The sequence below is a fragment of the Pempheris klunzingeri genome, chromosome 23 (assembly GCF_042242105.1).
Source record: "Pempheris klunzingeri isolate RE-2024b chromosome 23, fPemKlu1.hap1, whole genome shotgun sequence".
In the NCBI taxonomy this organism is placed as follows: domain Eukaryota; kingdom Metazoa; phylum Chordata; class Actinopteri; order Acropomatiformes; family Pempheridae; genus Pempheris; species Pempheris klunzingeri.
Genome location: NC_092034.1, coordinates 12,568,994 through 12,596,790, shown reverse-complemented (window position 1 = coordinate 12,596,790; position 27,797 = coordinate 12,568,994). Strand labels below are relative to the sequence as shown.

General features: G+C 42.5%; 1 protein-coding gene across 1 annotated transcript in view; it reads right to left on the bottom strand.

Annotated features, from left to right (window-relative positions):
- sema4f (sema domain, immunoglobulin domain (Ig), transmembrane domain (TM) and short cytoplasmic domain, (semaphorin) 4F) overlaps window positions 1-27,797 on the bottom strand; it is a 48,843-nt gene that overhangs the window by 19,884 nt on the left and 1,162 nt on the right. The window lies entirely within an intron of this gene.

The window sequence follows — 27,797 nt, the reverse complement described above, 5'->3', positions numbered from 1 at the left end:
AGTAATAGAGGCTAATAGGGAAGGGAGGCCGAGCTAATCAATAATAGATGCATCAATTATCAGCCTGCTGGCCTGGATGGCCGAGAGGAGAGGAGAGGAGAGGAGAGGAGAGGAGAGGAGAGGAGAGGAGAGGAGAGAGAGGAGAGGAGAGGAGAGGAGAGGAGAGGAGAGGGGGGAGAGGAGAGGAGAGGAGAGGAGAGGAGAGGAGAGGAGAGGAGAGGAGAGGAGAGGAGAGGAGAGGAGAGGAGAGGAGAGAGAGGAGAGGAGAGGAGACGAGAGGAGACGAGAGGAGAGGAGAGAGAGGAGAGGAGAGAGAGGAGAGAGAGGAGAGTGGTATTTGGGACACTAATTTTGTTGACAGTGCATTAGTATAAGAGCTTTCTGATCTCTTGCAACACAAAAACCAGGTCATCATTCATGCGCTCAGGCAAGAATCAGGGGTCAAAGGTCACATGAGTAATAGTGATTTGATTGTGTGTCAGACAGAAGCAAAGAAGTGGAGATGAGATAAAAGGGAGTGGAGGAGTCAAGCTACTAATAAGTAAGTGTGTGACTGGTGAGTCTAGCACTTAAACATACAGGAAGAGGAATGGAGTGATTTAAATGAAAACTACATGCAGGCACACACACGTCTCAATAACATTAGCAGAAACCATAGAGGTCTACCTCCCATGTGGTAAAAATATATTTTCCATCTACACAGCCAGATGGTGAAGCCACTGAGACAACCACAGAAACACACTCACATACCAGGTGACCCCACATCCTGGACACCGCAGCCTAACCCCCTAATCACACTGATAAACGTTCTCACGACCGTCTGCTTCCACAGACCGCATTTGTTTCCATCCGCTCCATCACATGTCATCTCAGAAACCCAATCATAAAGCCGTGCAAGAATGTCAAAAATCGCAACACGCATCTTTAAAAGCTGGTGGATGTGTTGAAAATGACACATCTCCATGTTTCCTCCAAAACACCCTTTGTGCTCATGATGTCTGGGGCTGGATCTTTTCTGCACAACAGAACAAAGTGGCCAGTGTGTTGAGCTGAGTTTGGCCACTGACAAAGACCAGAGATCAAAGCATCCAATATTTAATCATTGGCACTTGACTAACCCTTAGGGGATGTGTGTGTGTGTGTGTGTGTGTGAGGGGAGAGCAGTGTATGTGTGTGTGCCAAAATGCCTTAAAGTCCTCATTTCTACCATCTGAACAAGTGCCCAAGTCAGTGTTAAAGTTAGAATGAAATGCAGATTGAATAACCCTCAATCGTCTATTAACAACATAATAACAGTAAATCTCTCATTTCCTCTCTCTTCCTCCCTCCCTGGACATGCTCCACACACAGTAGTTGGGGCTCTTCATACATCCAGGAGGCTTTGTTGGAACTCCGTCCCAGAACGGCTCATCCTGAGTGGGGAGATATGCTCTCATCACATCCCTCTTTACCCTGCTCTCTTCTCAGTTTCACTCAGTGTAAAGAACAATGGACGCGTTGTGACCAGACAAAAGTGACTGTAAATGCTCTCTGTGTCTGTATCTGTATGTCTCTCTGACTCACGTTACCAAAATAACTGCCTCTTCCTGCACTATAGAGTCTGAGCTACATACTCACTAGCGCATGTCAGGGTCGAAATCTTACAAACACACACCTCACCATGCGGCTGTCAGTGTATTTATATTAGAGGTTCCACTCGAGGAGTTCTCACCAGACACTGACACAAACATGACACCCTCTTTGACCTGTGACCCCTCTCTCCATGCAGTCTGATCCTTTCACACACTTTTAGCACCACAGCAACTGATAACACTTTGGAATCAGCGTCATTGTGTGTGAGTGTGTGTGTGTGGTGGCAGAGGGAGGACGATGACCTTGCAGCTGCACAGAAACCAGTCTCACATGATGAAAACATGGAGAGCCTCCAAAACAGAGAGGCAGAAAGAGTGAGAATGAAAGAGAGAGAGAGAGAGAGAGAGAGAGAGAGAGAGAGAGAGGGAGGGATGGAAGCTTCCTCGTAGAAAAATCCAGTGCCTCCTCTCCTCTTTTACTCTCTTTCCTCCTCTTTTTGGCTGCTGTCCTTCTTTCTATCCATACTTGGCTGCTTCATCAAGGTCAGCAGGATCATAGTTTGTTTTGATGCTCCTTCAAATTGCATTTGTGAGCAGTTCACTACCTCAAGCTCTCCAAGCATGTGTATGTGTGTGTGCAGTTTTAGAAGCTATTTAGCATAGCGCCGAAAGACACAAGAGGAACTCCACAGGGGGGAGGCAAGAGAGAGAGGGAGAGAGAGGAAGAGGCACTGGGGAATCTGAATAAATAAAGGTACTATAGAGCGTGAAAGGAGGGACAGAGGGAGAGGGAGAAAGGGAGAGAGCGAGAGAGCGCCAGGCAGAAAATGGAGGAGATGGAGAGAGGAAGAGAGTCCAGATAGTTAAGAGCAAACACAAAAAAGCCATCTGCACCTTAAACTGAGAAAGTCTTTTGATTGTGCCAAAATTCTTCCTTTTGGTACTGATGTAAGCAACTGAGAACATACTGCAATCCAATGAAACAGGCCTGCAATAAAGGTTATTAAGAGGCTATTTCTGCAACCCCACTTATTGTTGAGTGCTCCTGTTATTTTGTGAATCCTAGTATATCATATGTGTAGCATGTATCCATGACAAGTAGTGTAGCTAACAAGAAGCAGCCAGCTGTCAGGCTGATACTAGGGAGAACAAACAGCAGGAACAGAAGAGTTAGTGTCCCTGTTCTGTTTAGCTGAAGCATCTGGTCCTGACAGTCCATCACTGCGTGGGATAAGCTGCGTTAAAGTGGAACAATGACAGCCTTACAGGTGGTGCATCTTGTAATTGTTCTTACATTATATTAGCTAAAATATGAAGGTTCCAAACATGTTTTAGTCTTATTGCATTTTGCAGGGGGCGTCCACATGAATGATGCATGTCTATACTGTCCAAGAAGGAAACCTGATTGAAATAAGGACTTAATCGATTTCCTGTTGTCTTGCTTTGATAGAAATCCTTCTCTCTCTCTCTCTCTTGTAATAAGGCATGAACTCACTGACCTGTGAGAGAGGCAGAGAGGGAGAGAGATGGAAAGTGCAAGGTGGACAGATAAAGCGTTGTAGTGAAACCGGGGCCATTTCCTGAGCCCTCTTTTAATCGCGAGGGCTGCAGCAGTTCAGCGTGCGCATGTCTTAGGTGATATATAGCAGTAAAGGTTGATGGGTTAAGTGCTCTGTTCTTGTGAAATGGGCGCTGTGGTCCTCTGTGCATCTGCAGAGCTGATAGCTTTATCTGTCCTGCAGGCTACTCTCAGGATCAACACACCAAAGTGAAAGAGCAGACAGAGCATCACACATATCTGGTTCAGCAATCAGCCTTTTAACATCTTGTTATTCTTGGCAAGTTGACTAAAAAAACACTCTAATCCAGGATTAGGATTCATGTGGGGAAATGATTATCAATAATCAATAGCCACCACGCTGATGATGGATGTTACAGGTGACAGATATGATGCTGGTTGTGTAAATGCTTGAGCAGTTAATGTCTTGTATAGCTTGGATGAAAAATGTGTTGGCAGATAAAAACACGGCATTTCCAAAATGTCAGCTTTCCAGGAAATTAAAGAAACACAGCCTTTCATTTGGCTGGACATCAATGCTCTTTTAGAAATTTAATTTTTGCTGGATTTTCATGAGCCAATAGGTTATTAAACTTAGACCTTGTCATGTAATCCCTTGGCTAAAGCAAAAACATAAATTAAAAACTCATCAGCTGGGTGGCATTTTTGAAAATTATGATATCCGGAAGACAGAGCGGAAGCGGGCCACGCTTTCGACTCTTGTGTGCCCCTAGCATAAGATGTATCATGTTATAGTTGCTGTTGATGGTTGTCATAAAAACACAAAAACATCAATTTGAAAACTCATCAGCTAAGTGGCATTTTGGAGATTTAAGATATCTGAGAGACAGAGACGGACAGAGAGAGAGAAAAGCAAAACAAATATACTTATACTAATAACATACTAATATACTCTAAGCGGAGAATAAATATTTTGTGAGACCTTCTGTGTATCTGTGTGCGTGTGTGTGTGTGTGTATGCTAAGTTATGAATCTCTGACCCCAGGTCATTGTCTGGGCCTTGGGTCTTTTGTTGAGTTGAATGACCTCAGAGCCACGCCTCTTACACACACACAGTCATGCATGAATAAAACATTTGTTAAAAGAGATCAGGGTGTGTGTATGTGATTATGTGTCACAAACAATAGATCACTGCAGAGTCTCAAGGGATGAACGCCCTCAAATATGTCTGTAACATACAGTAGGCTTTACTTATTCATTGTCTGCCACAGTCAAAGGCTCCTGCATCAGTGCCAGAACATCAGAGATAAATGTCCTGTTTATTTTCTTTTACTGGTTTTATGTCTCTGAAAATGAGGGAATATGGTATATAGATAAAAGCAGAATTAATTGTACAATCCAAAAGATAAAAAGTATAAAATGAAGAGAAAGCCAAACAAAACAAATGGATTGTTAGGTGCTTAAGATGGGCATTAATCTGACATTTAAAGATGTCTCCTTTAGCTTTATTACTGTAGTATAAACCCCTGGTTTTCAATCTGTGAGGCACACCTTACACACAGGAGAGATTAAGGCGGTTAAGGTGAAGGGGCCAGATGCATGCTGATGTCCTGAAAACAAGCAGAAGTTAGCTGCTGTTTGGTCCACTGATTGGGGCCGCTCACCAACAGCAGCAGTGGTTCAGACACAGCTCATGGAGCTCAGCTTAGAAATCAGAGAGAAAAGATGATCCTTATAACTCCAGAAGTTGCCTGAGAATTATCACATTTTTTACTTTTCTTCTGTAATTCAGCTCCTTCTAATGATGCCAATTTGTAGAATTGTAGTCCTCACAACCCCATGTTTTTAGGGGACAGAAGTTCCATAACTTGGAGCATGACTCTCCAAAGAAGTACGGCAAAGAATAATACAAGTGTAGGAGAGACGTGTGTGATGTGTGTGTTTGGAACAACACACACGGACACACCCTCTACAACAGCAAACCAATCACAGCAGTGACCATTTCTTTTTTCCAACAACACCCTAATATGTGTGTATGAGAAAGTGCTGATATGGATCCTTTGTGTTTGTCACACTGTCACAGCTCCATGTGTGTATAGCTGGACATGACTGAGATAAGTATCTTTGTCAAGCCATCATCTTCTAAAGAAGGTAATCTTAAACGGGTGAGAAAGGAACTTATTCTTACATAAGACACACACACACAAAACACACACACATTTTAAATACAATGATGAGCACTTGTGGGCCTTGTGATACTTCATACACCATAAACACACACGCAGGGAAGGTTCATGCTAAATAAATGATGTGCATTATTTCCACATGGCTGAAGCTCCTGTGCTGATTCACTGCACTGTCAGTGAGCCTGAGCGTGCACACACACACACACACACACACACACACACACACACACACACACACACACACACACACACCCACAGCAGGAATCTCAAACATATGGGTAAACATACTTCACATTAAACATGAAGTATGTTGCTTTCCTGAACTGAAGTCACTGATGTTGAAGGCAGTTAGAGCATTTTAATACAGAGGGGGAGGAAGGGAGTTAAAGGGTGAGGCAGGAGTTCAGGCAGATTGTTTATGTGAAACATTTAAGTGAGGCAGGATGAAGGGTGAGACAAAGTTCAGGCAGCTAGCAGCCACTGCTCTGCAGCTCTCAGGCCCGTTGGAGCCTCAGTAGGTGATGAGTGGCTGTAGGCCACTGAGGGTCAACGCTTTCTTTTTTTTCACACTAATGAAATGTTGTCACACCAGCTTCTTACACTCAGGAAACAAACTGCAGGAAACAAACTGCGTTGTTTGAGTGACATGGAGTGTTTATGAGCTGTAAGTATCAAGTTTACGTCGTGATTCACACTTTCCCTGCAGGGGAAACAGCCTCTGACATGGAGGTGCAGTCTAAGCATCGATGGGCTTTTTTTTTTCCTGCACTGCAAAGAGAGGTGTATGGCGAGTTGCACCCTTGTCAGTTTCCTTCTCAAAACACTTGTCACTCATCTTGATTACATGTCAACCTGAAATTGCCTCCAGCCTGGAGCAGGAAACCAGGATCCCTACAGTCACTTCGAGTTGCAGAGTGGAAGGGGACAGTGCGTCTTAAACAAAAATATCAATGCTGATGTTGATGCCTTTACCTCAAGCTGAGGTGAGGTTGTTGCTTTATATTTCTAACCTCACAACCTCTCAACTGCCACGACCCAAATCAACTCAACACTAAAGCTAGAGCTGAAACAATTAATCATTAGTCCATTGGCAGCAAGTTAATGCATTTTCTTTTTTAATGTACTAAAAAAACAAAAAAAAAACATCTTGCAGTTGTTTGCATCCACTTTGACTGAAACCAAAGTTTGCAGCTCACAGTCAGCTTCCTGTGTGTATTTCAGGAAGCAATGAACTGATGCTTAAATGTTCAGAATGTAAACAGTATTTCTCAAACCGTAAAGGCCAGCATTTCCCTGAAACAATAGATAAACATTATTTCTGGCTGCCTCTCTCTCCCTCATATGATTAATGCCTGACCAGGAATCAATACGCTCCTCCCATCCGTGGGATGAAGAGAGTCAGGGGTTCCTCATTTACTGTCCGTTTGCTCTGCACGTGCTCTGTGTGCAGCTTCAAGTCTTGGATAAATATTTGTAAGTTCAAGACAAGAATCTGACAGCGAGAGCTGGAAAACACACACCAACACTTAGCTGTTTGTCCTTAGCACCCTCTCTGCTTTCACCTTCTCCACTATGTGAGATACTTATGTGACGCACACACAAACACACACACCCACAGTATATTAGGCTAAATAAATCCTATTCGCCTGCAGGGACAAGATAATGTAGGTTTGACATTTAGAAAAAAACAGTTGTTGAGAGGAGGTGAGGGAGATAGAGGCTGCTGCACATATACTGCACGAACACACACACTACGTACACAGGATAGGTAAAAGTAAAGGGAGTCTGACTAAGTGCCCTCTTTTGATTCTTGACTGCGTTTGACTCTTGGTATTTCAGACGCATTTTGAGTGCCTTAACTCGCACTGTGTAAATGTAGAATATAATAATGAAACATCCCCTTGAACATACAGCAAATACACTGATACAATGAAATTATAGATGATAAGTAAGGAATATTAGGCACATGGCATAGCCAATATGTATAGTAGAGGTTTTGTTATGCTAGTTTAGTACTGAACCCCTTAAGTTACAGGCTAAAAGACAAACAACTGTGATCGATAGAGGGCTATTTGTCATGCACATGTATGCTCAATGTACATTCATCATGTAGACGTAGCCACACACGAAGAAGCTCAGGTACAGTGGATACACAGTAGATGTTGCTTAGACTGCACAGCAGTACAGATTATTTCCATGGACTTCGATTAATGTGAATCCTGAAACATGCAGATTGGGGATAACACACACACACACACACACACACACACTCACACACACACACACACACACACACACACACACACAAATCGACAGTGGAACAGAGTATGTCTAGTCATTAATCATGTCAGAGGGGTTGCTTCAGTCCATTTATCTATCCCCTCACCCCTTCTCTCTCTCTCTCTCTCTCTCTCTCTGACACACACACACACACACACACACACACCACACACACATAGTGACAAATTGCTGACATGGGTAGAATATTCCTGTGTCTGGAGATGAGATTCCCAGTCCCACGAGTCCAGCCCTAACCTGATTTCATATATCGCCTTCTCTTTCTCTCCCTCTCTGGGGTCGCCCTCTCATGCATACATATGTTACACACACACTTGTGTGTGTGTCTGTGAGTGTGTCTGTGTTCGCCTATGTGCATCTTCATGTGCTGAGGTCTAAAGGTCATTTCCCACGATGCCCTGCAGCTCCAGGCTCCTCTGTGACGTCATCGTCACCCTGGGCGACAAGGGGAAATAAGGAGGCGGGGCTTTCCTTCCTGACCCCATCCCCAATACAATGGAGACACACACATTCACACACACACTGTTTTGGGTAGTGAGGGAAATCTCTGTGTATGTTTGTCTTCAACACTTTACGAACTCTGCTGTTCATGATGTGAGAGAGAGCCTCTCAGGTGTGAAGCCTTGGTTTAGTCACAACAGGAAGTAGAACTAAATCTGAAATATAAGTAGCTACAGAAACAGATCAGAAAGCAGAAGTTTATGGTTTTGATCACCAGATTTCCTGTGAACGTGTCCCAGATCAACAAAACGCCTCACCAAAAGCAAGAAAAAGGCCATCGCTGTACTGACTCTTATGTCATTATGTGTCTTAAGTGGGATGGAAAGAAATCACAGCGAAGAGTGCATTAGTACTAAAGATAGAGACATAAAAAGTGGCACAGATGAAATTCCCAGTTTTTAAAAAGATACCAATGGCAACAAAGTCAGTGGAAAGAATCTGTTTTACTTTTACTTCCAGTAAAATGATCTTAGGTTTAGAGAGGGGAACAAGTTTGGCTGCTCTTTTGTGCTTCTCTAGTAATACATTTGATCTGTCTCTTCTGAGAAACTTCATAATGGAGCAGGAGTGCCAAAGTGTGCAAAGTCACGCAATAAAACACACATGCAAATGTATTAACACTCAATGTTGTTTTACAGATTTTCACAAGATAAAGCCCTGTTTTGAAAAAAAAACACAAAAAAACAAAACAGGCACATCAGTTTAAATATTCAGTCTGTCAGAGCACCCAAGAGTCCTGCTGCAAGAAGAGGCTGATAATGCACCATATCCCTGTAAGTGTGTAAGAGACAAAGTTTCACTACAACATGGCTGCACGGCAAATGAAAAGAGATTTTTACATTTTTAAAACAGTTTTTAGAAAAGTATTTAGAAAATCCCTGAATATGTACAATGATATACATACACACAAAGGCAAAGATAAAATCTAACATTAACAGTTGGCATTCCCTCGGATAGAGAAACACTCTCATTCACACTGTACACGTGCCTTTAGGCTGTTATGGAGAACCCGTATCCCCAGGTACTATCCACCCCCTCACTCTCTCCTGCCAATCACACACACCTGCAGGACCTGCTCTACGACTGATTAGTGCGCGTGTGAGAGAATGTGTGTGCATGTGTGTGTGTTGTGAAACACTAAAACTGGGTCAGCTCAGGGGGTCAATCATCAGCCACAACCTGCCAGCTTGTTGCCGTGCCCAGAAATGAGATCAGGGGCACAGAGACGGATGGAGACGGACAGTTGAGTGATGCGGTGATACAGCCCCACTGTAGTTTAAGGAAGCTAATTGCATTAGCCTGAGTCTTTTCCTGGAATGCAACTTTTACAGTGGCAACTTCTTCCATGTGTTTCCTCCTAAGTGCCCACTGATTAACACACATTCTGCAGTTGGATTTGACCTCCTTATCAAATGCATCACCCTCATAAACGTCTGCTTTCACCTCTAAGTTCAGCAAGAGACTGAGACCAGTGATTTATTTTCCATAAATTAGTTCAATGTATTGATGTTCTCACTCTGAGTGTACATGTTGTTATATATTATTGTTGGTAGTAGTAGTAGTAGTGGTAGTAGTATTATTGGTATTATATAGTACAGCGCCTTACTATGATTGCGCATGTTGTTATATATTTTTATTAGTAGTGGTATTATTGTTATTATTATTATTATTATAAGACTCTGGACTCACCTGGTTTACCTTCTTATTCTTTTAGAGCTGTGTATAACAAAAAGCAATTTCCCCCTGGGGATTATTAAAGTAATTCTGATTCTGATAACTCAGGGCAGCAAAAACTATGGCAACCTCCTCAGTGTGCTTTTGAAGACTGACATCATTTAATCAAATTTTTGATTTACGAGCAAAAAGAAAGTCTGCAAAGCACTCCATACTGCTGGTAAATCTAACTGTTGTCAGTGCGCTGTAAGAATAGAGGAGAACCAGATGAGCATATAAACACTTTTATCAACTCTTGAACGCCTCTCCTTTGGATTACGGCAGCTGGACCACCAGAATAAAAACTGTAGGAATCATGCCTGTGGATGTTGCACCCATCAGCAGTCATGTATCCTGTCCTGGAGATAACAATTAATCATAAGCTGTTCCCTTAATGAAACCACACAGCTAAACTGTAAATTAATTTCAACTAAGTGTAAGAACATGGCTAATTGGATGACACATGAACATAATACGGGCACACATTACTGCTCATTTACCTGTTTTTGCATGCTGTCACTATGGTGCCACAGATCACTGTGTTCCTTCTCTGATTGGCCCGTTGTGCACACTGCTTCGTTTGCACAAAGAAGCGTGAGTCAGCAGAGTGCAGCATCACAACACTGGTGATTTACGTTCCCTTCAGCTTCCTTCTGCAGCACCACTACAATCCATAACTCCAGAGGAGTGAAAGGAACTCACTAAACTGTATTGAGAAAAAAAAAAAAGCAGCTGCAGCCAGAACTTTATAAACTATTGAGAGGATGAGTCTCATTACATCCTCCGTTAGCCTGAGGAGACACTGTGCTGGAGCAAAAACTCTGCAGAGCTGCTGTGTCATTACATAATCAGCACTAGAGATTCATTCATGTGTGAGGACAGTGTGTGTTGGCATGGGGAGCAGATACACACACACACAACAAAATGTGTACTTTACAATGCAGAAAAAGAATGAGTGCAACACACACACACACACACACACACACACACACACATACAGAGCACTGCACTGTAGCGATGTTGACATGCACATCTAATTGATGTTGACCCTCCAAACAAAGACAGTAGATCTCTGCTGTCAGAGCAAATAAAAATTAATTCCCCTTCTTTCTTTCTTTCCATCTTTCACTTTCATCTCCCTCTGAGGAAATAGGTAGTTTCTTAAAGTTAATTCACTATCCCCCCCCCCTACAGTGTGACTTTCCCCTCAGCCACCTCTCTCTCTGTCAGTGCCGGCTCCATCCACTGTGTGAGCCAGCAGGGGTGGTCGATCTCATCTAATAAGCTCCTGTCACACAGATTAATGCCTGCTGATGATAAATCCCCCCTGGAACGGGTCGAACCAACTGTCTGCTTGATTAAACCCAGAGGGAGAGACAGAGCGGGTCGCACAGTGAGAAAGCGAGGGAGGGAGAGACAGATCCAGGAGGAAAAAAAAAACTCTTTTCATCTCTCCTCCTCTCAGGCTGCCATCGGTCTACAGGACATGACAGCTCGTCTTGACTTCCTGCCCTTGTTTCTCATCTTTCTCCTCTCTTTCCATCTACTTTCATTTTCATCCGGTGATGAGAAAATGTCCTCTTCGCCTCTCTCTTTCTCTCTCTTCCTACTTTTTCCTCCCACTCTGACCCCTCCATCCGTAGACACAAATTTACTATTGACCATTCTTTCCCTAATTTCCTTCTTTTTATCTCCTACTTTCCCTTCCCCTCTGCAGTTTTTTGGCAGGATCTCACTCTTATCCATTTGAAAGAGCTCACCTCATCCTTTTCACGGCACCATGTACTTTCTATCTATAAAGGTTCTTTCGATCTCCCAGTGTATTCCAAGGCATAGAAATACCATGTAAAAGAGCACAGTCATACCGACACTGAAGGTCAACACTTATATTATTATTTTTTTTAGTTTTGATGTGATCATGGTATATTATTCACTTTACTGTTAATATTTTTACCATAAACAAGAGTCTCTTAAATGTGGTTCTTTGGTCTCAGTGGTTCTTTGTGGTTTGTGGTTCTTTGGTGGAGTACATATTGATCACAATATGTACTCCACTATAGTACAGTACACAAAAAGTATAATTACTGCACTGCAATTATTTTACAGCTATACCTTTCAGAAGATTTCTCATGCAAAACATATGATTAATCAATAACATATATACATAATATGTTACTACAGATTGAACTACCTGACAGTATATTAAGTAGTTAAAATTAACAGCACTGACAAGGCCCATTCTGCATAACAACAATATACATTTGGTAATACCTCTATTTCTCATTGTTGTTCTCAATGTTTTCATTTAACTTAATTTCAGCTTAATCTATTTGAAGCAGCTTTGTGGAACTTTCGTTTTGTGTTGACTTTGATTCAGGTGGAGGTATAGAAAAATAGAAATACATGTTGGAAAATGAAGAATAGGGTTTGGAGTAAGAGCAGTGGACCCTGGGATCATCGCTGCCCATGGCATCTCCTGACCATCCAGCTAGACCAGCTGGACCAAGCGGTGCAGCAGACGGTGCGACAGCCCCCGGAGGAGAAAATAGAGCCCCGGGAGGAGGGAGGAGAGTTGGGATAATAGCTGAGCTGACCCAGCTTGGAACTACCGCTGCTCCTGGTTAAAGTCCGGCCAGACCAGCCGCACCACGTGCCGCAGCAAGCGATGCGACCGTCCCAAGAGGACAGGGGGGAGAGCCGGGGTAAGTCGGGGTAAATCACATTATTGGAATCTGACCCTGTGACATTAAGAATTAAAGAATAGAAACAGCAAATATAACCTTCTACCATCTTCTTGCTGATGATCTTGTTTGCTTAAGTAGCTCATACAGAGGCATCAGTGTAAAACTGAGACTGTACAGATCTAGTTAAAACTAGTTAAAAACTTCTCATAGTAGGTTTAAGTCAACAATTTAATTAAATATTTGTTCCTCCCCTGTTGAAACAATATATCACTGATGAGTTAAAATAAGATCAGAAGAATCAGCCATGCCACTAATGAAGAACAAGCGTGTGGTTTAAAAAACAGCTTCTGTTCAACAGTAATGATAAGAGGGAAACAACTATTTTAATCTTCTGCACCCCCTGCCTTCGTAATCACTAAAAAGGCCTCAAATCCTCTTGTCCACTGCAGTGACTCCACAGCATAAAATCCCTGTTCATCTGGCAGGTCTGATTTGTTTGTGTGTGTGTGTGTGGAACACACTTGGCTAACACACAAACAAATACAGATGAACAAATACTAATGCGCATACAAAAGATGAGTGACCCAAAACAAAACCAGTGGAATTCGAGATGCACCACCCTGTCTAGGTCTATTTGTTTATGCTTTACAACACGCACACACACACACACGTGGTTACAGCTGCACGTGAGAGCACACCTGGAGGGAGGAGCTTCACAGACCCCGCCCCCAGAAGAACACTCAGACAAGAGACGACTGAGAGACAATGTTCATTTACAAGTGAAAAACAAGATGGAGACTCTGGAGTCTTTATTTCTTGTGCCTGCCAGCTTGTGTGCGCATGCATGTGTGTGTATATAAATGAACACTCAGTGTGTGTGTATGTGAGGGTGAATTTGGTCAGTTAGCTTCAAGCAAAGCAAGATTAATGGCCCTTAGCTCATGCCTGGCAAATAGTAAGATCTGTGTGCACGCCGCGTGCATGTGTGTGTGTGTGTGTGTGTTTGACCTAACAAGGAAAGCTTTGTCTGTGTTAGAGCTTTTAGCTGAACCTCAACCTGCTGATCAGCTTTTGCACATGTGTGCATGTGTGGGGAAGAGTTACTAAATAATGTATATCAGCATTTAAACCATATCTGGCACCTATGAAGAGCAATAATATCAGCGACATACCACATATAAATATACTGCGCTATATGCTCTTGTGAGGAAGTGCCCTCAGTTTCGGTTCAGTCTGTCCAAAATAAAATGTCTGTGCAGCTCGGGCCCACAGCTTCCTTTCTTGTCTACCAAGTTATTTTCATAACATTAGCAGTGCATGTTATTTGACATCTTTATCAGTGGTTGATAGCTGCAAGGCCAATGTAACAGCAGTGACTGCTTCACAATGGCTGGGTTGGCCTGCTGACAAGCCATCAGCTCACACACACACACACACCCATCCACCCCCACACACACACATATACAGATAAGCAAATGCGCAAAAACACTGTTACTTTATACTATAAACTATTACTGTATAATGTGTGTACAGTAAATCACATCAAACCTCATGCAAGAACACAAAGGTTGAAGATGATCATCCATAAGGACTCTTCATACAGTACATTAACAAACCAGCAGCATGCAAAACCTCATCATACAGCATATATGGTACTTGTCAAGACAGACACACACACACACACACACACACACACAAGCTCGTCTAAAGCGATCCACTAAAATAACAAATGTTAAAAAGGTTAGGAGTGAATAATTGACTGGTCCATTAGCTCTCTCTCTCTCTTCTGTCCTTCATTCCCTTCAGTCTCTCCTAAACAATCATGTCTCAGTCTACACTGCTTTCTACCTGCAGTTTGGACAGATTTGTGCCTGTGAATATCCTCTGGGATTATGTTAGAAGTAGCAATTAATATCTGCCACCAACTCACAGATTCTAGCTTTAAAAGCAGCCCAAATTAGAGCTTTAACAGCCATAAATTGTGCTTCACAACGATGACGACATGCAAACTCATTGGCCATTCATAATGCAAAGCAGTCAGGCTGCCGAAGACAAACTAGCCAATGAGGTTCAACATGACAAGGAGTATAAAGAAACACAAGCAGTAAACAAGACCACACAGTCAGGACCCAGAAGGGCAGAGAGATTAACTTTAGCTAACATTCTTAATATTTTAAGAAGGCCAGCTTTGCCTCACAAAAACTAACCTCACTCGCTGTTCTTCAACTTCAAAAAACAGCAACTTTGGCTGACTTTCACAATATTTAAGATTTTTTTTTAAAACTGCATTTTGCTATCTCACCATTCACCCCCATCAGTGTATAATGCAGAGCAGGCTACATCCAGCTGATTTGAACTAATTTGTCAGTTCCATTCTTAGTCAACCTTCAGTTGACATGTTAGCCTCTTCTCTCTGACTCTTCCACTATAAATAGTACTCTAAATGACATTTATACGGGCTGTTAATGGAACTGTGCCCTTAAAACTAAATGAGTGTAGCACTTTGTATGCCCCATTCTTCACCTTCAACTGTCACCACCACCACTGACAGTGCAAATGTGTGTATTCTCATGGTGTTTAAAAAATGGCCCATGGGCAGGGCTGATATCAGCTGACAGTGCATTGTACATTATACTTCCCACAGACACCCATATGCTTGAATGACTTCATACAAATATACTGTATGAATGCAACCAGATGATGGGAAAAAGGAGCTGCAGCGAGAAACCATGCATGCAGAAGTTTGAGTTTTGGACTGAAGTGTAACTCTTTAACTGTTATAAGCACATAAAACAACTTTACAACAAGTCTTTAAAATATTTTGTTTTTCCACAATATCCCTCAGAAAAGCTGCTTTTACTATTTATTTTATATCTACATCATTTTGTTCACATACAAGGGCTGATCACTCTACCTGTTAAAATCTTAAGTGATACAGTTCAAAATCCTGTTATAGAGCACAGTAGAGTACACAATGTAGCTCCTTGTTGTGTGTTGGAGAGATTATTTGCTCAGGTAGGTACATAACAGCTCCCTGGGCCCCATGAATAAGCCATTAATACTGTTAATCATTCATCAACGCTGAAAACTGAAGGCAAATAACACAGCCAGCCTCATCATAACTGCTACCAGGCTTACAGCTCTGCCTGCTGGTGTGTGTTTTCTGACATGTATGTATCTAGGTCACATGACTCAGACCGACTTCCTACTCTCATATGCACACAAACACACACACACACTTCCATTGGTTATAAACACACGACTGATCCTGCCAGCAGAAATCTGGATGTGTGCTGGTGCTTTTTGCAAGAATAGGACACACACAGATGCGCTGAGACAATTAGAGGCAGCACATTAACTGTGTCAGTGGTTCTTAAAGTTACCACCTAACAAGTACATACACACAAACACACATAAGCCTAACAAAAGTCATTACTAAAGTAATTCTCATTAGGGCCAAACCACAGGCTTATTCCCTCTTAAGCACTCCCACACACGCCTGTGCAGTTTGGCCTAACCCATATGTTTGGGTGGGATAAGTCCACATCACCTCTTAGTGTCTGTGCGCATTAAGTCCTTTCCTTATATTCCCCATTAGTGCAATAGCCAGGCTCACACAAAAACACACCCACACACAGACAATCCCATAAACAGAGTGCTGTCCATTCAATACCTGTTAGTTCAGAGGCTGAAGGCCTTTATGAACTAACTCTAAAGGAAATACATTTAAAAGCCTGCATAATGATACAGCTTTAAATGATTCGACTGTATAAGGAGATTGAGGAAGTATCTAAGCAGTGATGGAAACAGTTTATTTCATCTAAAAAATAAACAGAAAGTATCACATACACTACATGTACAATCATGGATTTTATGTGTCTGTTTAATGAATATATAGATATTTGTAGATGCACACAGCAGGTTATACTTCATCAGCTCTTATCTTCAACTTATCTGGTGTCTTTAGTATTTAGTCTATAAACTCAAGGGGATGTCTTAAAGTTGTTAACTAACAGTTCAAAACCCAAAGATATTCAATTTACAACACTATTTAAAAGAGACAACAATATTAAACAGCAGCACACCTTCACACATGGAAACATGCATTTGGCATTTTACATTAATAAATGGAAGGATGAAATGACCATTCAAATTCAACTATGAGGGAGCACTTTGTCCTTCAATTTAGCAGTAAAATCAAAAATGACTTTGATGGCTTTCACTGGACAGTGAAGAAATATGAAATAGAGCTGTGTACTCACTCACAAATGATAAACTTTGGTTTAGTTTTTCCACTTTCATCATTCAGGATGAAATATTTCATTCATTTCAGTCAGCGTGCATGTATTTGTGTACACTGTATACCCATGTGCATTTCTACACAGTTTCATCTGTGCCTCAGTAACATGTCAGGCAGCATGATATCAATCTAATCTGGACTGCTGGGATCTCATTTCCATTAAGTCCCATGTGGACAAGATGGCCGTTATATAAAAGCACTTAGGTTGATGAGATTGCCCAAGATGCCAGACGCTGTGATGTCATGATGCCATCTGACTGGGCGCACTGTAGTATGACGTCACATCGCAAACTTTCAATCATAACTGGATCCTGTAGTTTCATAATAGAATTGTTTCATGTTGTGTCTGACTTCAGGGTTCCCAATAAATATACTGCATTAAAACTCTGGACAGATTGTCTCTTTCTATACATACAGTACTTTACTATTCACTCCATTTATTCTAAGTCACTGTGTTTTAATGATTGCTGAGCTTTGATCTGCACTCTCCTCCGTTCAAACAATGGCTCAGTTAGTGTGCTCTTACTGTCTATCTATCTATGAAGCCCCTCTGTAGTGCTTTGTAATGTCGACATGCTTTCTAGATCAGTGTGACAATGCTTTTAGGAGGTTTTTCCTGCCTTAGTGATGTTACACAAACACACACACTCACTCACTCACACAACCTCACATTTTAGGCAGCCTGTCTTCCATTGTAATGTTGAGCTAAAAGATGAAAGTATGGTGTCTGTCTGGCTCTAAAGACCCTCTCTCTCTTTCTGTATTCCCCCTGGACGCACACACTCAAACACACACGCACTAAATACACATACAGGCTCAGCAGACACCTCAATTATGATAATGTGGATCAGCATTAATGTATCCTTACAGCACGGCTAGCTTTCAACAATGTCGAGTGTGTGTGTGTCCCGACAGCAGGAAAAGGAGGGGCAGCTACTGTATCTCATTTAACACAGGTTACTCCCACCAGGAAAGCAAAATGCTGAGACCTTCAGCATTTTTACCTTCTTACACACACAAAGATAAACACACACGTGCTTACAAACGAAAAGTTAGAGATAAGATTTGAGAAACTGCTGAAGCCAGTGTCTGCCGAGAGAGCGATCAAGTAAGACAAAGAAAGGGACAAAATATAGGACAGAAATAAACAAAAAAAATGGGAGGATTCTTGTGAGCACAGGCCTCTGGGAGATGAACCTACTGTGACTTTTTCTGTCCGTGTGAGTCTATGCGTCAGCCATTTTCAACAGTCCAGATGGCCTCGAATTTGGGCAGAAGAAACTAAGATTATACAACCTAAACAATGCAAAACATTCAAAATACATCCTGATTCACAGATAAAGAATATGCAGCAGTGCAAAAGGACCACACTTACTTATGAATAGGTTATGTGAATAACCAAACCATGCAGGAAACCTGTGCAAAATGAGACAAACGACAACAGTGCAATGGACACACCTCACTGCATAAACGGTATGAGCTTTACTCATTTATTTGCACCATGTCCATCAATGTCCTCTACCTATGAACTTTATATGGTGCAAGAAGCAGTATCAGCAGTTTCGGTGTAGTAGCAGTACACAAGGACCATTTGAAAAAACGTCTTTTGGTCAGTTCTCAACAACTGCTCCTCTCGAAAAGGTGTCTCCCCTCTCTCATCTCCTCTGCAGCTCTTTCATCAAAACCCTGCTATTTCCTCCTCCTCCTCCTCCTCCTCCTCGTCTTCCCTCCTTCTTCCCCCCACCTGCCTCCTTCCTCCTCCTCTCCCAGACTCCCTCCCTCCCTGTAATTACCACCTTAGACTCCAATTAAAAGAAACCACAATAAAGAAGTCAGAGGAGGGAGACCGAGGGGCGGTAAGGGAAAGACAGAGGGGACGGCAGAGAGAGAGACGGAGGGGGGAATTTAATGAGAGGTTTGTCCACACACACACACACACACACACACACATACATGAAGACATCACTCCAAAGCTAGCAGCATATGCAGGTAATACAACATTTCATATTCAAATCAGCATAAGATAAGTGAAGGTTCAAGAAAGAACAGGAAGTGCATGTCGGCATGCGTGTACTTCTTAATGCATTGGCATGTATGTGTAAATGTGTAAAAAACATGGATTACATGTGCATTTGTGTGTGTGTGTGTGGGGGACTGCTGACAGTTTTTCCTTTGTGTTTTGCCCCAGCCTGTTTCCTGCCATTAAGGTTCCCAGTGTTACTCTGATTTCCTTAACAGCACACACACACACACACACACTAACAAACGCACACACAAACACACCTACACACACCTACACACACCAAATTGAATAAAAAGAACGAGACAGAAGGTCAATATGCAGAGAGAGGATGATAAAAAAAAAGAGAAACTGGAGATCAACAAGTCATGGAGACAGCATGGAGAAACAGAAAACAGCACAGTTAATATTTACTTTTAAATCTGACCAATGCACACACACACACAGACACACACACACACTCACAAACACACACAAGATATTACCAAAGAAACTCTCTCTGCAGCGGAAGACACTAACAATCAATAAATACAAAGTAGGAACAGCAGGGTAGCCCTTACTGTCAAGCTGTCTTTATGTGTGTCTGTGCGCGTGTGTGTGTGTGTGTGTGTGTGTGTGTGTGAGGAAGAAATGGGCCTCATGGTAGTGTGCCAATCAAGGCTGCCAAGAAACACACACAAACACACACTCATGCACAAAAAGAGTGAGAGAGAAGGAGTGCCGAGAAGTGGTTTGATTTACTGGGCTGCCAAAGAGTGGACGAGCACAATATACAGAGAGGAAATAGATATCTTGGTTCATTATACACATGCGTGCGCCCACACACACACACACACACAGAGACATACACACCACAAACATGCACACACAAACACAAAGTAGTCTCACACAGCCTGATCAGTTTATCCTTGTCATTTAGAAGATCTATTATTCAGTTTCTCTTTGAAGACAATATTATGTGTGTGTGTGTGTGTGTGTGTGTGTGCGTGCGTGTGTGTGTGTGTGTGTGTGCGTGCCCCAGACGGGAGTCGCCATACTGACTTTATGACCAGGTGTGTTACCTTGATCATAGCAGGAGTGGTAACTTGCTCTGCATGAAACACCAAACGCCCTGCGGTGTGTGTGTATTAACACACACACTTACTTTCCCAGCTTCATTGAACTGTAAATTCACTAAATACCATCTATGGTGCATTTCTATTTTTTCTGGAAACCGGTTGGACCAAAGTTTGAATGTTTGCAACGATAATCCAGTTCAACCTGTTGGCTTAGTTCTGGTGAGGTGTCTGTGTGATTATGTGTGTGTCCCATCTACTTACTCTGTAGTAAACTGGCTAATAACATCATAAAATAACAACATAAAAGATGTGTAGGGTGGAAGGAGCCATTTAGACTTAATGACATAGTAATCGCAATTATAAACAAAGCTCCATGTACCAGTTTGTGCTCCATACACGTCAGAGAACATTAAAGGATAACTTCTGTATTTCTTTTCACATATTTTGGGTTTGACTGGTGGATACGAAAAGTTTTGGAATTGGTCCATTAGATTGCTTCAGCTGCCACAAATGGTCTACAATGGCTACAATGTAATCCTTTGGGGCAACCATGCCAAGGATGTCAAAACACGTCCACTAAAAGTGCTTGTTTTTGCCGCTGACAGGCTGATGTTGTTATTCGAAGTGTCTGACAAGATTATGGACAGGATCCATACAAAGACAGACCTGTAACATCATTTTTGCTTGTCACATTGGTTCAAAGCCATCAGACTCCACTGACAAAAACATTTTACCTTGCAGAACACACGAGTTGCTAGTCTAGGTGCTGTGACTTTGGTGTTTTAACGTGTAAGTTCTGAAAAAGAAATCAGCTCTTTGAAAAACCAAAGGCACACAATACCAAAGACAAACCAACCAGTTTAAGCAGATACAGACCAGTAACTCCTGTGCATTGCAAGGTAAACACTGTTGAACAAAAAGGATCCTACAGGTCTATCTCTGTCGGGATTCTTTTCGTAATGTTGTCAGACACAATCTCAGCCTGTCAGTGGCAAAAACAAGCACTATTAGTGGACGCACTTTGATCGGCAGAGTTGCCCAACGGATTACATTACAGCCATTGTAGCCTGTTCACACAGGCACAAATAAGCTGACTGCTCCCACCTGCCAGTGAAGCGTTGGAGTGAGGAGTCCACCACAAAATGAGGTGTCCAGCTTTTAAATGAGCTCTCCTGACACAAACACTCAGGCGACAACATTCTGTTCATATATATGGCTGCTGCAGGCAGAGACACAACAGAGATGTGGGAGTCATTGACCAAAAACAAGTGGGATGAAGTGTGTGAGTGTTTGTGTCTAAGAGGAAAGAGCCAAAGGAAGTGTAGTGTTCTACTCACAAGAGGAATCAGAAAAAAAGAGAGCTGTGTGTGTTTCCTTCCTTCCCCTCTGACACTCCTCCCGTTGCCTTAATGCTGACACAGGTCCCACAAAAGAGCAGCACACTCACTCACAGAACTAGCCTAAGAAAAGGTGCAACAGACGTAAAGAAAGGTACACAGATGGAGCGTGCCGTCCCATTCCAGCGTTTCTATAAATGGACACATTCACTGACCTGAAGACACACATGCATCCCAATACAGAGAAAGGCAGCAGACAGACGCACAGATGGATTGACCGGCCAATCGATTGATGACTTTTGTTGATTCCAGACTTCCAATTAATCTCAGTAAACAGACACCAACTCTCTGAGGATCTTTTCTTTGTGGCTGCAGTGTGTGTGTGTGACCTTGATAAAGCTAACTGGTTAAGTGGGTGCTGTCAGTGCCTCAGCATGAACAAGGCGGCCCCGTGTGACCTCTGACCTTGTCTTAAACCTGTGATGCCCATCACCTCCTGTCTGTCTGCTTGGTTTTGTCCTGACCGAAGTGGATCAATTACATTCTCTTTCTCCCTGTCTCATCTCATCAATAACTATTACTTTCTGTCTTTTTCCCCTCTCATTTCAATTCCACCCACTCTTCTCCCACTTTTCAGCCCTCTTCACATCAAAATACAACCATGAGCCAACTATGTGTAATAACAATTAACTAGCCAGTGCCTTCTCTCCGTCCCTTCTCTTTCTCCCTTACCTCACCTTAGTGAGCAATTAAATCAATATTGATTGGTATGATTGATGATGGTCCAGCACAACCGTCAGCAGTATTGGACAGTTTTGCCTCTCTGACAGGAAACAGTTCTGAGACTCAGTCTCAGATTTCATTAAATTAAGTTTTTTCATTTAACAAGCCTCCGGGAGAGTCCAGGTTTGATTAAAATGCTATAAAGGCTGTACTTTAACTTGATATTAAATAGAACAAGGGGTAGAAATAAAACTAAAACTCTTCAGCTTAAGTGCACCCTCTGTGTCTAAATGCTGAAAACTGTTCTCTATGCATTGTAATTGGTTTTAACTTGCTCTCTATCAGATGGGATTTTCACGCCACAGAGAGCCGGAGGGGAAGGAGATGAGGGCAGAAAGCAGGAGTGAATCCCAATGAGTTGCTGATATATGCTTGAGCTGTGCGCTGCAATCGTTTCTGCTAAAGCCCTCCGTAAGTAATGCCGACACATTCTCACTCCCAACTCGTCAAATACAGCAGCTACGCTTCAAACTGTCAGGACCCGTCCCATGTCCGATTCGAAAGTGCAGGGCTACGCAATCAAGTTAGCATTGATAAATATGCAATATGCAGTTCGATTTTCACAATAAAGCCTGCTGAGAAATATTTCACATTTTGGACATGCAGGAAAGTACGGCGTCAGCTTACCTTCATCGTCATGGTAACAGCAGTCAAGTGACCTTAATAATAACAATAATAAACACGTGATTTATGTTGTGAAATGGTCACCGTTTGGTTATGTTTAGGTACCAAAACTACTTAGATTTAGGAAAAGATCACAGTTTAGGTTAAAATCTATGCATTAGTTATGTGAGTTCAGTTAGGTACTTAAGTTAAATAGAAGTCAATGTTGACTGCAGGTTTCAGGCAGGTAATGAGCAGCAGTTTCCTGTATGATAGTGCTGCATTCGACCCATCAAACCACTGCAACCTCCTCCCCACTGGACTTTTCTCATTCGTTAGGCTACATCACATGACTTCAACAGCACATCAAAACAATAAATGGCACTAGGCGCTACCACAGCACCATAGATTGAAGTGTGGGGCCACTGACCACGTTGTTGTACTTGACACATTAGGAGGGAGAATGGGTTAGTTCACACTGAATGCTAGATACACCATTGCACTCGCCTAAAAATCCTGAAACAGCGTTTACAAAAGCCGGATTTCACTTCATGACACGGCACATTTCACAAGATTTATGAACGGAGGAGTAACAGCATGGCAGGAAAGAGGGAGGAATGAATGAATTAAGGAGGAAGGAGAATCCCAACCCATCTACAGTGTCAGCCAGTGGTCATGCTAGGTGGGGATGGACACGTCAGAGCAAGAGATGCAGGATTAGGACTGAGGGGAAAAAAGCCACCAAGAATCCCAATCATGAAATCCTCCTGGGAATGCAACGAAGGGAATCTGCTTGCGTAGACTGTGTGTGTGAGTGTGTGTGGCCTTTGACATCTGACTCAGTTTGACCTTTATTCTGACAAGCTCCAGTCACAGGATTGCCTGTGTGGGCTGCCCATTCACAAACAACGTGGGAGACAGCATGAACAACTATGTACGTGTGCACCGCTAATGTAATTCTCAGAATCAGAATCACAATGTCTGGGCTTCATAGGGAATGCATTATGAGTATAAGAAAATGAGAAGCTCATGAACTTTAGTGACGAATGTAAGGAGCGGGAGAGTATTTTCTGTAGGTGGCCTACAGAATTTAATCCTCACATCCTTCTTTCACTCACGTCCTCGCCTCCTCTCCTTTTTCAACAACTTAGTTCAAGTAAAAACTCTTATTTAGCTAGATCTTTCAAATTTAAAACACTTTTCCACAAACTTTAAGTCACACTAAAGAGCACTGTTTTAACACCAGCCTGCTGCCTTGTTTTTGTTAGAGGTGTTGGTTTAGTTTGAGGTTTAGCTGTAGCTTTAGTCTCTGAGTTTAGCATCAGAGACGCAAGGAAAACTGAGGATTGGGAAGATAACAGAAAAGAAAAAGGAATGAGAGAAGGTAAGAGAATGAGAAGAAAGAAAAAAAAACAGAGATGTAGCAGCAACAGAGAGAGATGCTCAGTTTTGAGACTAACCAGACAAGCTATGGCGGGGACTTGAGGTATTTCTCGAAAAGCTAAAGAGATATACAGATAGGAAGGTTTCAAAGTGACTCTGATTTCCGTAATGTACTCAAACTACGGTCAGCACAGAGCTAGGGCTTATCGGACAACACTGAAAGAAGTGCCAAAAGCATTTCTGTCTTTCTCTATTCCCATGGAACCACTCAACTCCACCAGGGCCCATCAACTACACTTAGAGGAGACAGACAGAGATATAGGACGCAGGGCTGACAAAGAGGAGGGATTGTTCTCTTGTCTTTGGATAACCACTTCATATTCCCTGGCGTGAGACAACGATGCGGCCTCAACCCAAACACATAATCTACTGTGGGCCAAACTTATTCTCACAGGTTCAGGCCATTTAGTGGTCCAATCCCACAGCCAATGAAAATATGCAGCAATGAGAATTTTGCACATTATGTGCAGAAGCAACATCACCTTTCACATGTCATGTAAAAGCAGTGGCTTTCAGACCCTCGACTGTGTAAAATTTGAAATAAACATGACACATGAGTTGCCTTAGCCACACTCCAACTGCACAGGGTAATAAGAGCTGTAATTTCCGAATGGATGAAAGCGCATAATCACTCTATTAACATTAAGTGAAGACTTTTGACACCTATGCCTGTCTTATCTACCTGCTAACACTGCCAGGGCTATCAGGTGAATATTAAATTCAAAAACCCCTTTCATAATACAGCACCTTCCTGCTACATCTCAAGACAACTGGCAGGACCACTAGGCGAGCAACATAGGGGAGAACTCAACTGAACTGTGGAATTCATTTCAGCATGACGGCCCACAACACTGGCCGCGGTTCCACTTTTCACACTCATCAGAGTTGGATGCTTCCTCATTTCCCCACAGGTGTCATTTAGTGTGAAGTAACAGTTTTACGTGGCAAGTAAAATTCGGGAGAAGCACAGACCAGACCACAGACACACAGAGCCTCTAGTCCCACTCACCACACAACAGTGAAATCAAGGCGCTGGCTGTGTTTTCCAGCCTGCTTTGATTAGTCTTTGTTATAAGGGACTCCCATCCATCCATCCATCCATCCATCCATCCATCCACCCACACACACATAGTTCACCGCTAGCCAAGTGCAAATGTTGATACTAAAACAGAAAACTACAATAGAATGATAAATCTTCTATGACTGAAAGCTACTGGAGAGAGAAATGTTTGAATAGGGATTCTGGTAAGCTCCTGTTGACTACAAACAAAGAAAAACTATAGTTTTGGTGAGCAGGCAGGCAAACGGATCCACCAGCCAAGCAGGTGGTATAATAGATGGACACTGGGTGGCCTTATAAGCGACATAACGCGTATATACCTGCATAGTATCCGACTACCCAAGCTAATCAAATTAGACATAGCTCCACTCTCCCTCACTGTAAATGAACCCTGATCCATGCAGTAAGTGCACTGCTGGGAGGCAGACCCTGCATTGTATCCAACACCCTAATGAGTTTCATGTGAGGGGCATTAAAACGACTGCTAGACCACAGAGGCTGGAGCTGGTAGAGGGACACTCTCTGGTCACAACAGACTGACATACTGTATTATAATGTAAAGCCAAGAGCAGTTTTGTTTAGTATTTAAATACAGCATCATTTCATCATTATTCTCAGTTGTATGAATATTTTAGCAAATCAGAGTTCTTGTATATATTCTAAACTTTACTTCTTTACTAAAACATCCAAACATAAATGTATACTTTATGAATGTGTTTCAAACTGTTTGTAAAGACAGAATCATGATGAACTAGACACGCTTGTTTGTGATTTCCTTAAATGAAAACCCCACTCTCTAATCATAACTTCATTATGCAGAGGGTAATTTCGGCAGAGACGTTTTATAACTTTTCCCAAAACACTCAGAAAGTTGGAACTATTGGAACCATCATCAGCCTAATTATCCACCCTTTCATTTAGTATTACCTCTTAGAAGCATAACAGATACAGATGTATTATGACAGTGAGAAATAACAGATGGGTAATATGGGCTGAACTAACTTTAAAAAATAAACATATGTTGACACTGGACAAATATGCTGTTATGTGTTTTTGCACATAGCTTCAACACTGCTGGGCAGGTCTGTCACTTGGATTTTACTGTGCATGCAAGCCAGGCTTAAAACACACAGATACACACACACACAGATGCATCACCTGACCAGTTGCTCATAACAACTACACTGCCTTACATAAGAGTCTCTCTTCAGTTATCATAACACACATGCAAACACTGACGCATGCATGCACACACCCTGGTGAGGATGGAAAACACTTTTGGAGGGGTGCATGCTTTGCAACCTTTGATCTGTATCTAATTTAACTGCAGCAAGACATTTAAACACACAGACAACTATACAGCAGGAAATAGACCATGTAGATGCATTTCTTAATCTACAAGTATGAAAATAAAGAGACTGCTCTGTGGGGCATCATATCTGAATGTCTTCCTCCCTGTCTCTCCCTCTCATTGGTTTGTTGGCACTCACTCCAACTGTATTTGTCATGGGGCCAGCATGCCACAGGCCGCAGTTGCATAATGACACACAGAGACAGGGAGCTAACTTACAGACACTGCACTCATTCAGAAAACAAGTCTGAATCAACAGCCTGCAGCAACTAAGAGTTTAGATGTAGGTCGATCACAAATTGGAAGCGCAAAGGGGTTAAAGCACATTAAGCCCTGGTGCAGAGTGCAGCGGTGGAGCAAAGCCCATTAATACAGTCAGGTGACTGGAGTGTAGGCTAGTGGTCAATGGACACTCGGTGACGCAACCTCTAAATCTTTTCCTCCTCACTGCATCTGGGTGTAAACACCATCACATGGTAGAAAGATGGAGAAAGCCCCTGGAGCAAATAATGAAACACAAAATAATGAGAAAGGGATGGAAATACCAATAGAGGAAGACAAACGAGTAGGGTCAAGAGACAGCACAGTTATTAACCTGCAAACAACAGGAATGCTTTCAAAACATGGACAAATGGAAAGATACAAACGCACTCACACATAAACTGCAATCCAATCTCCCAAGGTTCACAAAAAAGCTCTGTATGGCCACTGCCCCATAAGCTTCTTATTACTTTGTTGTGATGGATGTCTTTTCTCATTTTATGTTTTCCACTTTAACTGACAGTCAGTTTTCAGAAAACAGGAAGGCTGGCGAGTCTGTGCCGCTGACCCTGACAGTCCCAGCACAAAGGGGGGGCTTGTTAGAGAGCTGGGCTTGTCTTTTTTACAGCCGACCAAATCTGTGTCTGCTTCTCTTCCACCCTTCATTATTTTCCCTCTTAGCATTTTCTAAATACAGTTGTAAATGTGATGCACATAGCCACATTTCAAGTGAATTTTAGAGACCTGAACCTTTTAAAGCCCCTGCATCCACTCTGCTGAAGTGTCCCAGAGAAAGACGCTGAATCACTGCCAGCTTACAGTGCCACTGATCCTGACCTCTGCCTTCAGTGGAAGAGGGTGAGTGAGAAGAAAAATTCCCCACATACATCAGTCCCTACCAAGCGGTCCCCACCGAACTGTCCCTTTAAGTTAGAGGGCTGTTAAGTGTTTGGATGAACCAGCTGCCTGGCGCTTCTGCCCAGTCTGTGCACTTGTTGTTGGCGTTCAGAAGAACAAGTCTGGCACCTGCTTGCTCCGCCAGCATCACCATCTATCAAGTCACAATAAAGGCAGAAGGCAGCCCTTTGGCACCGCGCCCTGAGTGCGTA